Here is a 10,503-nt window from a genome sequence, read left to right on the forward strand (position 1 = left end):
AGGCCAGAGATTTTAAAATAAAATCCTATAACAAGGGGGCTTAAAGCGGCTATGAAATATTCACACCCACCCCTTCCTTTTAATACCAGGCATTCGATGGAATTATTAATCCCCACACACACACACAGTGATACTAAAAGTGTTGGATATTGATTTGTAAGTAGATATGGTTGGGTTAATTTGAAAATGACTATAAAGGTTGATACGGTCAAAATTTGGTCAATATAAACTTGACGTATTTCTTTCAATTTTGCATTTAAAAAACCTGAACACCCCTCATTTTGAAGGTGTGTGTGTGTGTGTAGAATGTTGCTCCTTTTTTGATTTTGGAATTCACTTTTCAGTTGTCAAAATGCCGTCCAAGCAAGAAGAGCAGCGTATCAAAATTTTGCTCGCGCATCGCGAAAATCCGAGCTACTCGCACTCAAAGCTGGCAAAATCGCTAAAAGTTGCCAAATCAACCGTTACAAATGTAATTAAAGTGTTTGGGGAACGTTTGTCGACAGCCAGGAAATCTGGATCGGGGGGAAATCGAAAACCGGAAGACGCTGAGACGACAAAGGGAGTTGCCAGTAGTTTCAAGCGAAACCCTAACCTCTCTCTCCGAGATGTCGCAAATAAGCTGGGTGTATCGTCTACAACCGTACATCGAGCCAAAAATCGAGCCGGACTATCGATTTACAAGAAGGTAGTGACTCCAAATCGCGATGATAAAAATATACGACGGCCAAAGCGCGATCCCGGAGGCTGTACACGACGATGCTGACGAAGTTTGACTGCATGGTAATGGACGACGAAACCTACGTCAAAGCCGACTACAAGCAGCTTCCGGGACAGGAGGTTTATACGCAAAAGGAAGGGGAAAGGTAGCAGATATTTTCAAGCACATAAAACTGTCAAAGTTCGCAAAGAAATATCTGGTTTGGCAAGCCATCTGTACCTGTGGCTTCCGGGACTGTCAACCAAGAAATTTACGTGAAAGAGTGTTTGAATAAACGTCTGCTGCCTTTCCTGAAGAAACACGGTTGTTCCGTACTGTTTTGGCCGGATTTGGCATCTTGCCATTACGGTAAAAAGGCCATAGAGTGGTACGCCGCCAACAACGTGCAGGTGGTTCCCAAGGACAAGAACCCTCCTCACACGACAGAGCTCCGCCCAATTGAGAAATACTGGGCTATTGTCAAGCGGAACCTAAAGAAGACCAAAAAACTGCTGAGGACGAGCAGCAGTTCAAGGCAAACTGGCTTTCTGCGGCGAAGAAGGTGGAGAAGGTGGCTGTATGGCAGGTGTCAAGCGTGAGGCCCGGCAATTCGGATTTGGAAAAGCGAAAGCCTAACTGAATATTTTTCCTGAATTTTATACAAATTGAACTTGAAAAATAAATTTAATTTGATTTTTTAAATTAACGATTTCATTGATTTACACGCGTTTTCCCTTGACCAAATTTTGACCGTATCACCCTTTAGGACCTTGGGTGGTCTAAATTTAATAGCTGTATTGCTCTGGCTCGAATCGCTTAGCTATTGGATATTTTCTGTCCCTTATTCCGAAATAGCCACAGGTTAGGTTAGGTTAGGTGGCAGCCCGATGTATCAGGCTCACTTAGACTATTCAGTCCATTGCGATACCACATTGGTGAACTTCTCTCTTATCACTGAGTGCTGCCCGATTCCATGTTAAGCTCAATGACAAGGGACCTCCTTTTTATAGCCGAGTCCGAACGGCGTTCCACATTGCAGTGAAACCACTTAGAGAAGCTTTGAAACCCTCAGAAATGTCACCAGCATTACTGAGGTGGGATAATCCACCGCTGAAAAACTTTTTGGTGTTCGGTCGAAGCAGGAATCGAACCCACGACCTTGTGTATGCAAGGCGGGCATGCTAACCATTGCACCACGGTGGAAATAGCCATTGATGATGTTCTTCTATCAGCCTTTAGTCTCATGTTCATACTGAGCCATTTGCAATATTTCGTTACGTGGACCCTTTATTCCGATACGTGCTAATAGAATGCTGCTCTTCTATTTATTAGCGAATTTATTAATCCTTGGCGGTCTCATGTTCATACTGAGCCAGCCCTATAGACTGCAATACACTTAGTCCAACGCTTTTCTAGCAATTCTATCCCTTGATTAAAATAGTTTTCCTCAAGGTCTTCAAAATAATGGTTTACAACTATAATTGCATCTTCATCTGGGGTAAAACGCTTGCCAGCAAGGAATTTTTTTCACAATGGACTGAATAGTCTAAGTGAGCCTGAATTTTAATCGGGCTGCCACTTTAACATTTAAGGATTTTTTTTAGATTTGGAAACAAGCAAAAATCACCGGGAGCTAAATCAGGAGAATACGGTGGGTGGTCAAGCAACTCGTACTTTAATTCGTTGATTTTAGTCATCGTTAAAACTCTCTTGTGCGCTGGTGCGTTGTCTTGATGAAAAATTATTTTTTGTTTGTGTTGTAACAGGTTGGCTGATAAGTCCCCGGTCTGACACATAGATGGCGTCACTAGTATTAAATGCATACTATTTTTATATAGTACCAACCTTCAAAAAATTCGTGTCAAAATTTGACGTCTGTAAGTCAATTAGTTTGTGAGATAGAGCGCCGTTTGTGAAGCAACTTTTGTTATTGTGAAAAAATGGAAAAAAAGGAATTTCGTGTTTTGATAAAATACTGTTTTCCGAAGGGAAAAAATACAGTGGAAGCAAAAACTGGGCTTTATAATGAGTTTCCGGACTCTGCCCCAGGGAAATCAACAATAATTTATTGGTATGCAAAATTCAAGCGTGGTGAAATGAGCACGGAGGACGGTGAACGCAGTGGGCGCCCGAAAGAGGTGGTTACCGACGAAAACATCAAAAAATTCGACAAAATGATTTTGAATGACCGTAAAATGAAGTTGATCGAGAGGCCTTAAAGATATCAAAGGAACGTGTTGGTCATATCATTCATCAATATTTGGATATGCGGAAGCTCTGTGCAAAATGGGTGCCGCGCGAGCTCACATTTGACCAAAAACAACAACATGTTGATGATACTGAGCGGTGTTTGCAGCTGTTAACTCGTAATACACCCAAGTTTTTCCGTCGATATGTGACAATGGATGAAACATGGCTCCATCGTTATACTCCTGAGTCCAATCGACAGTCGGCTGAGTGGACAGAGACCGGTGAACCGTCTCCGAGGCGTGGAAAGACTCAAAACTCGCTGGCAAAGTAATGGCCTCTGTTTTTTGGGATGCGCATGGAATAATTTTTATCAATTATCTTGAGAAGGGAAAAACCATCAATAGTGACTATTATATGGTCTTATTGGAGCGTTTGAAGGTCGAAATCGCGGCAAAATGGCCCCATATGAAGAAGAAAAAAGTTTTGTTCCACCAAGACAACGCACCGTGCCACAATTCATTGGGAACAATGACAAAAATTCATGAATTGGGCTTCGAATTGCTTAACCCCCCCCCCCCCCCCCCCCCACCGTATTCTCCAGATCTGGCCCGTTTTCTTGTTCTCAGACATCAAAAGGATGCTCGCAGGAAAAAAATTGGCTGCAATGAAAAGGTTATCGCCGAATTTGAGGCCTATTTTGAGACAAAACCGAAGGAGTACTACCAAAATGGTATCAAAAAATTGGAAGGTCGTTCTAATCGTTGTATCGCTCTCAAGGGAACTATGTTGAATAATAGAAACGAATTTTGACAAAAAAAAAAATGTGTTTTTCTTTGTTAGACCGGGGACTTATCAGCCAACCTGTTACTCGAAACTTCGTTTTTGGAATTGTGCACTTAATTATCGGTGGTTAAATTGTAGGCAAATGTCTCAGTAGCCGAATAGCCAGATACAGCCCTTGATCTTCCCAGTGCGCTTGAAAACAGAGTTGTTGTTTTCACAATTGTTTGCCAGAGAATATTTTGAATAATTGGGTCTCTTCTTTGCGTGTATTCTTTATGGTCCTCCTTGGAATAATTCTGAGTAGAAACTATGTTTTGAAGGATATAGAGCCTCATCGCAAAGGCCCATGCGTCATTACTTGAACTCATTTCTCTTTGAATAGCACATATAAGTATCAGTGGTTGAACTGCAGGCACATCTCTCAGGGGCTGAGTACCTATATGCAATACTTGATCATCCCAGTGCGTTTTGAAGTTATGTTTTGGGTTATCTCAAAGGATACTATTAACACTATGGCTTACATCCAAGTCAGAATCATATTATTTACCTTCTTTCGGAGGGATTAATGAACCTAATTTCACTATTTTAAATGCGGAGAGAAATATCAGTAGATAAAATGCAACCACATGTCTCAGTGTTTGAAGTGTCAGTGGTCAGTCGCAGAACCTGATTCTCCCAGCGGGTTTGGAAGCAAGATGCTGTCGCTGATCTCTTCGACAACGTTTTAGACCTCGTCTTACATTCGAATCGAAATCAAATATTTTACCTTCTTTCGGAGGGAACGACCGAAACTCAGTGTTTTAAATGCGGAGAAAATTATAAGTGGTTACACTGCAGGCAAATGCCTCTTTCTCTTCAAAGCATTCCCTTCTCGATAATATTCCCATTTATCGTCAATCCAGCTATTCTATCGCTGACCTTCTCGACCACACTGTAGACCTGTTTTGAGTTATATAAGTACTGACAATAAATTGGGCTGCCACTTTAACATAACCTTAACCTAACCTTAACCTAACCTAAGTACTGCTAACACTATGGCTTCTTTAACATCTTTCTGAGGGCCGGAAGAATCTTACCTTCCCGATTGCATGCCGCCGACTCGTTCTTTTTAGCTAATTATTGTCCCTCAGCTCCAATTCCGAATTCAGCAGTTTTCGCACATACGGGTATTGGGTGCGCCAACCTGGAAAAAGGTTATAAAGGGAAATAAAATAATTTTCTTATTCACAGAGACGATAAAATAGAGCAGTTACCCACACGACCATTGATTTGAGAGTAACTATGTTAGCTGCCATTGGGCGGCTACTGGCAACATAAGCTAACTCAAAATAATTTTTATACTCAAGAAGTAAATTCGATCAATAACCCTTTTGTGGTAACTATATAGGCAACTGGATAAAGACCTCAAGTCTTTAAGAATTTTAAAATTCTGTATTTTGGTTATATCATTAATGAGCAAAATCGGAAATTTGAAGCTAATCCAGATCTTCTCTAAAATCAAATGATCATCAGTCTTTGCCTAATGCGGTTAATTTTTATACCCACCACCATAGAATGGTGACGGGGGTATAATAAGTTTGTCGTTCCGTTTGCAACACATCGAAATATTGATTTCCGACTATATAAAGTATATATATTCTTAATCAGGGAGAAATTCTAAGACGATATAAAAATGTCCGTGTGTCTGTCTGTTGTAATCACGCTACAGCCTTCAATAATGGCGCTATGGTCCTGAAATTTGGCAGCGATTCGTTTTTTGTTTGCAGACAGGTCAAGTTCGAAGATGGGCTATATCGGTCCAAGTTTTGATATATGTTAGTCCCCATATAAACCGACCTCCCGATTTGGGGTATTGGGATTATAAAAACTGTTATTTTTATCCAATTTCACTGGAATGGGAAGTCGAGAGCTATTTTAGGACCATCAAAGAGTGTACCGAAAATGGTACCTATCAGTCCATGTTATGATATAGCCCCCATATAGACCGATCTCTCGATTTTATTTCTTGGGCTTCTAGAATCCGTAGTTTTTATCCAATTTACTTGAAATTTGAAATCTAGAGGTACTCTAGGACCCTAAAGACGTGTGCCGAAAATGGTGAGTACTGGTCCATGTTTTGATATAGCCACTATTTGGACGGATCTCCCGATTTTACTTCTTGGTATTCTAGAATGTGCCGAAAAAGGTGATTATCCGTCCATGTTTTGATACAACATAGCCCCATATAGACCGATCTCCAGATTTACTTCTTGGGCTTCTAGAATCTGTAGTTTTTATTCAATTTACTTGAAATTGAAAATCTAAAGGTATTCTAGGACCATAAAGAGGTGTGCCGAATACAGTTTTTGATATAGCCCCCTTATAAACCGGCCCTCCGATTTGGGGACTAGATTCTGGAACTACAATTAAATGTGCTGAATTCTGTGTGTATCCTTCCACGTTTTGGTATAGCCCCCATTACATCGAACTCCCGATTTAACTCCTAGGGTTTCTAGAAATTGTAGTTTTTATCCGATTTGCCACAAATTGAACATATACTGGCATTTTAGACCCATAACAAAGTGTATATGCTTTAGTTTTATCGGTCCATTTGGTAAGGCCTCCATATAGACCGATTTCACTTATTGAGGGTATAGAAGGCGCACTGATCTGCTTGGGAAAATATCTGTCATCAAACCCCCCTGAATTATTCAAAGGAAACTAGTATATTTGATTCATGGTGGTGGGTATTTAAAATTCGGCCCGGCCGAACTTACTACTGTATATACTTGTTAATAGACCAATTTGGAGTCCTAAGTACTCACGAAGTAAAATTGCCCCATATCATCTCCTAATCTTTAGCCTATCCCATAATGCCTCTAAGGAAAATGCTAGTTAAATTGGATAAATGTTTCCGCCTTCCAGATTATCCAGATAGTATAGAAATTCCACTATCAAACTACTCTTTTTAAAACTTGGTTCAAAATCTATTTATTTGTAATACATCTCACTTGTCGTACATCTCACAATATAAGACAAAGGTTTTCGGTCCATAGGTAAAAACCAAAAACCTCAATCCTTGGTTTCAATAATGTGCCATCCCAGTACATATTGGTAATTTTAGCCATTATTTGGTGGCTTGTGTGTTTTTCCATCCTCTTGATCTTTTCATCATTATTTAAAGCAATGAAAATTACAAGCAAAAATAGCTTTCTAAAAAAAAATGGAAATTCCACGAAAACCAACTTAAATCAATAAGTAAATAAGCAATGCAAAAACTGAAGGCATCTCCGCAACCTTCATTCATCATGCTGCTGCTTTTATGCCTTATCAATGAGCAACTTTGTAAAAGTTGCTTTTTCAATAGCACAACATTGTTGCGACCTAAAGTTGGCTTTTTGTTACGAGAGTTTCCCACACATACACACGCACACAAAGCGAATATGCCACTTTGCCTACCTTCAACCCGATGGCCTTAAGGATGTGATGGATATAAAATTTAATTTTTACTCTCTTATTTCCGCCAACATGACGGAGAATGATGTATTGGCATCGTTATAACAAAACAGAAATAGCAACAAGAACAAACAGCAGAAACGGCAGTAGCAACAATGACGACAAACAAAGCCAGGAAAAACTAAACAGGTTAAGTATGCAAAAATAAAGTAAAATGAGGAAAAATATTATGTTTTGTAGGCATCCTTTGTATTGATGAATATTTGGTTTGGTGGGTATACACTGGAAATAAACACGCTTTGTCTAATGCGCTTTACAGACTATCAGTTATTCCGGACGGAATATCGGTGTTTGTAAAGAATCTTACAGTGTGTCGGATCGATACGACTTGTCGGCGATGACTAAATAATCGGTAAATGTGTTATCGATCCCATAAACATGCAGTAGTATCGATTATGGCTTCGGCCGAAGGTACCAATGCCATCAACAGCGCGAAACCATCTAAGGCGCTGGGCCCCGACGGAATTTCAATGCTAAAGCATCTGGGAATATTGGGAGTTGAGCATCTTACCAGACTCCTCAATTTGTCCTTGGAATCACTCATTATCTGGAAGATGGGAAGAGTGATTCCACTACTGAAGCCAGGCAAAGATTCGAGTAAATGTGAATCGTACAGACCGATATCCCTTCTCTCGCCAGTAGCCAAGGCACTTGAGGCACTACTCCTCCCCAGCCTTGTGGAGAATTTTCCAGCTGCCCACCATCAACATGGATCCCGTAAGGTACACAGTACGACGACAGCCTTACATGCCATTTCGACACATATCAATAGGGGACTTAATCAGCCCAAGCCCTGTCATAGGACGGTCCTCGTGGCGCCTGGCCTATCGAAAGCGTCCGATACGGTCAACCATGCCACATTATTCGAGGACATCGAGAACACGTCTTACCGGCAGGAATGAAGCGTCGGGTTCGGAATTATATGTGTGGACGCACGTCGTACGTGGAATTCAGGGACAAGAAGTCAAAACCCCCTAGAGTTAAACAGGGAGTTCCCCAGGGCGGGGTGATATCTCCGGCACTGTTTAACCTCTACAAATCCTCGATTCCATCCCCTCCTGACGGCGTCGAGATTGTGTCTTATGCGGACGATTGCACAATCATGGCATCCGGGCCCATTGTTGATGACATTTGCGATCGATTAAATGTCTACCTCGCTGATCTTACCAGTTATTTCACTGCAAGAAATTTGAGGATATCTCCCATCAAATCCTCAGCCACACTATTCACTACATGGAAGGCGGAAGTACGCAGGCAGTTGAGTCGATGATGAAACAATTTCGACAACAAATTATCCCAAGATTCTCGGGGTCACATTCGACAACCTTTATATGTCGTCCGCCCATTCCACTGCAATTTGTGATAAGCTCCGCGGTAGAAACAAGGTCCTCAAGTCGCTTGCCGGCAGCACTTGGGTTGCGGACAAAGAAACCATGTTAACTACATATAAGGCAGTTGGCCGGTCAGTGGTAAACTATGCAGCGCCAGTGTGGACACCTCAAACGAGCTATACGCAGTAGAATAATATACAGACCTGAAAGAACGCTGCCCTTAGAACCGCAACAGGATGTCCCCGCAGCACACCCCTGGATCACCTTTATGCGGAGACCAAGATCATCCCAGTGCGTCAACACAACTACATATTGTCAAAGTAGTACCTCTTTGGGTTGCCATCGAAGTTGTCATTCGAATCATCATCTTGTGGATTGACAACCTCCAATGATCTTCACCTTCTAGAGCCCGAGATCCAGCGTTACAAAAGAGAGCCTTTAGATCAGGCAGCATGCCAGACAGGTCTGAACAGGATTCATGAGGATACTGTAGCTGAAGCGGTGAGAAGCTACAAGGTTAATCCTGTTACCGGAGTCCGACCGCCGCCCATAGCACCGGAGGAGAGAGACCTTCCACGGCAGACAAGGGTAGTTTTGGCCCAACTAAGATCAGGCAAGTGCAGCCGCCTCAATTCATACTTATCAGTGATTGATAGCAGCGTAGCTGACGTTTGTCCCATCTGTAATCAAGAGCCATATGACACTCGTCACCTTTTTGCTTGCCCAGCTAAGCCTACCCGTCTCACTACCAGATCACTCTGGACGCACCCCATCCTTATCGCAGAGTTCCTTGATCTGGCTACCAGTTGATCTACGCAAGCATAGAATAAAATGGATGAAACTATATTAAAAACTGTTACAACAACAACAACATACCTTCGGACTTAACTGATAATGTGCACAATATATGGGATATGTTCGACACGAGCACTGTCGTCCGTAATAACTGATAGTCTGTAAAGCGCATAATAAGAAAAGAGCTAACGATGATTCTTGCTCAGTGGTATCTCCAGTTTCATGTTCGACCGTTGCCTCTGGTAATGAAATTCTTGCGTATGCACACTACTGCCAGTGGTCTCCCATTTTGGAAACATCAGTGATTGAACTGTGTTTTAACTACGGATCAAAGTACCAGCGGTTGAACTGTGAACCGAAATGTTAGTGTCAAACGTTGAACTACAGATCGAAAGCTCGTGAAACCACATAGAGGAACTTTGAAACACTCAGATATATCTGCAGCATTACTGGGAGGGGATAAACTACCGCTGGAAATGCTGGGTGTATGATCGAAATTGGAATTGAATCCATTGGCAGTTTGTAGGCAAAACGGCCATGTTACCATTGCGTTGCGGTGGGACTTTGGTGGCTCAAATCAAGGTGCCGCGAAAACAGCTATCAAAGAGGATAACCTGATGAAACTCCACATTATCGCAAACCGCTGATCAAATAGGAGCTGTATAAAGATTTTAAAGATATAACTTCACATTGTGAATAAGAAAACTGCCTACACTTTGGGAATGAGAAATCTGCTCACTTCTTTCAAAAGGCGCAACCGTGAGGGATAATTCTAATAAGTCTCTTATTCATGATTCGGAGACCAAGGACAAATAGTCTGTACCAGTTAAAAGATGTTCCTTCAAAGGATGTTCCATCGAATGTATAATCACCCACGAAAAACAATTATAATCCATATAGAAAACGTTAGCGCGGAATAAATGCGAAATCTTTGTTTTGAGTATTTTCAGACACATACGAGGGCAGTTCGGAAAGTTCTTAGCCTAGCACAAAAAGCGCGGTATAAGAAGAAAAAAATTTAAGTGTTTTGGAAACTTCCATCTCTGTTGTGAACACATGTTAAATTTTATTTCGATCTGGCAACTCCCTAATATAGAAACAGGTGTTCAAAAAAGACGCATCCGTTATTTTTTTACAATGGTTATTTTTTTACAATGGCGTGCTGTTATTAAATATTTACATAAAAAAGGTTTATCGGGACAAGAAATT

The sequence above is a fragment of the Haematobia irritans genome, chromosome 1, assembly GCF_050003625.1.
Source record: "Haematobia irritans isolate KBUSLIRL chromosome 1, ASM5000362v1, whole genome shotgun sequence".
NCBI lineage: Eukaryota > Metazoa > Arthropoda > Insecta > Diptera > Muscidae > Haematobia > Haematobia irritans.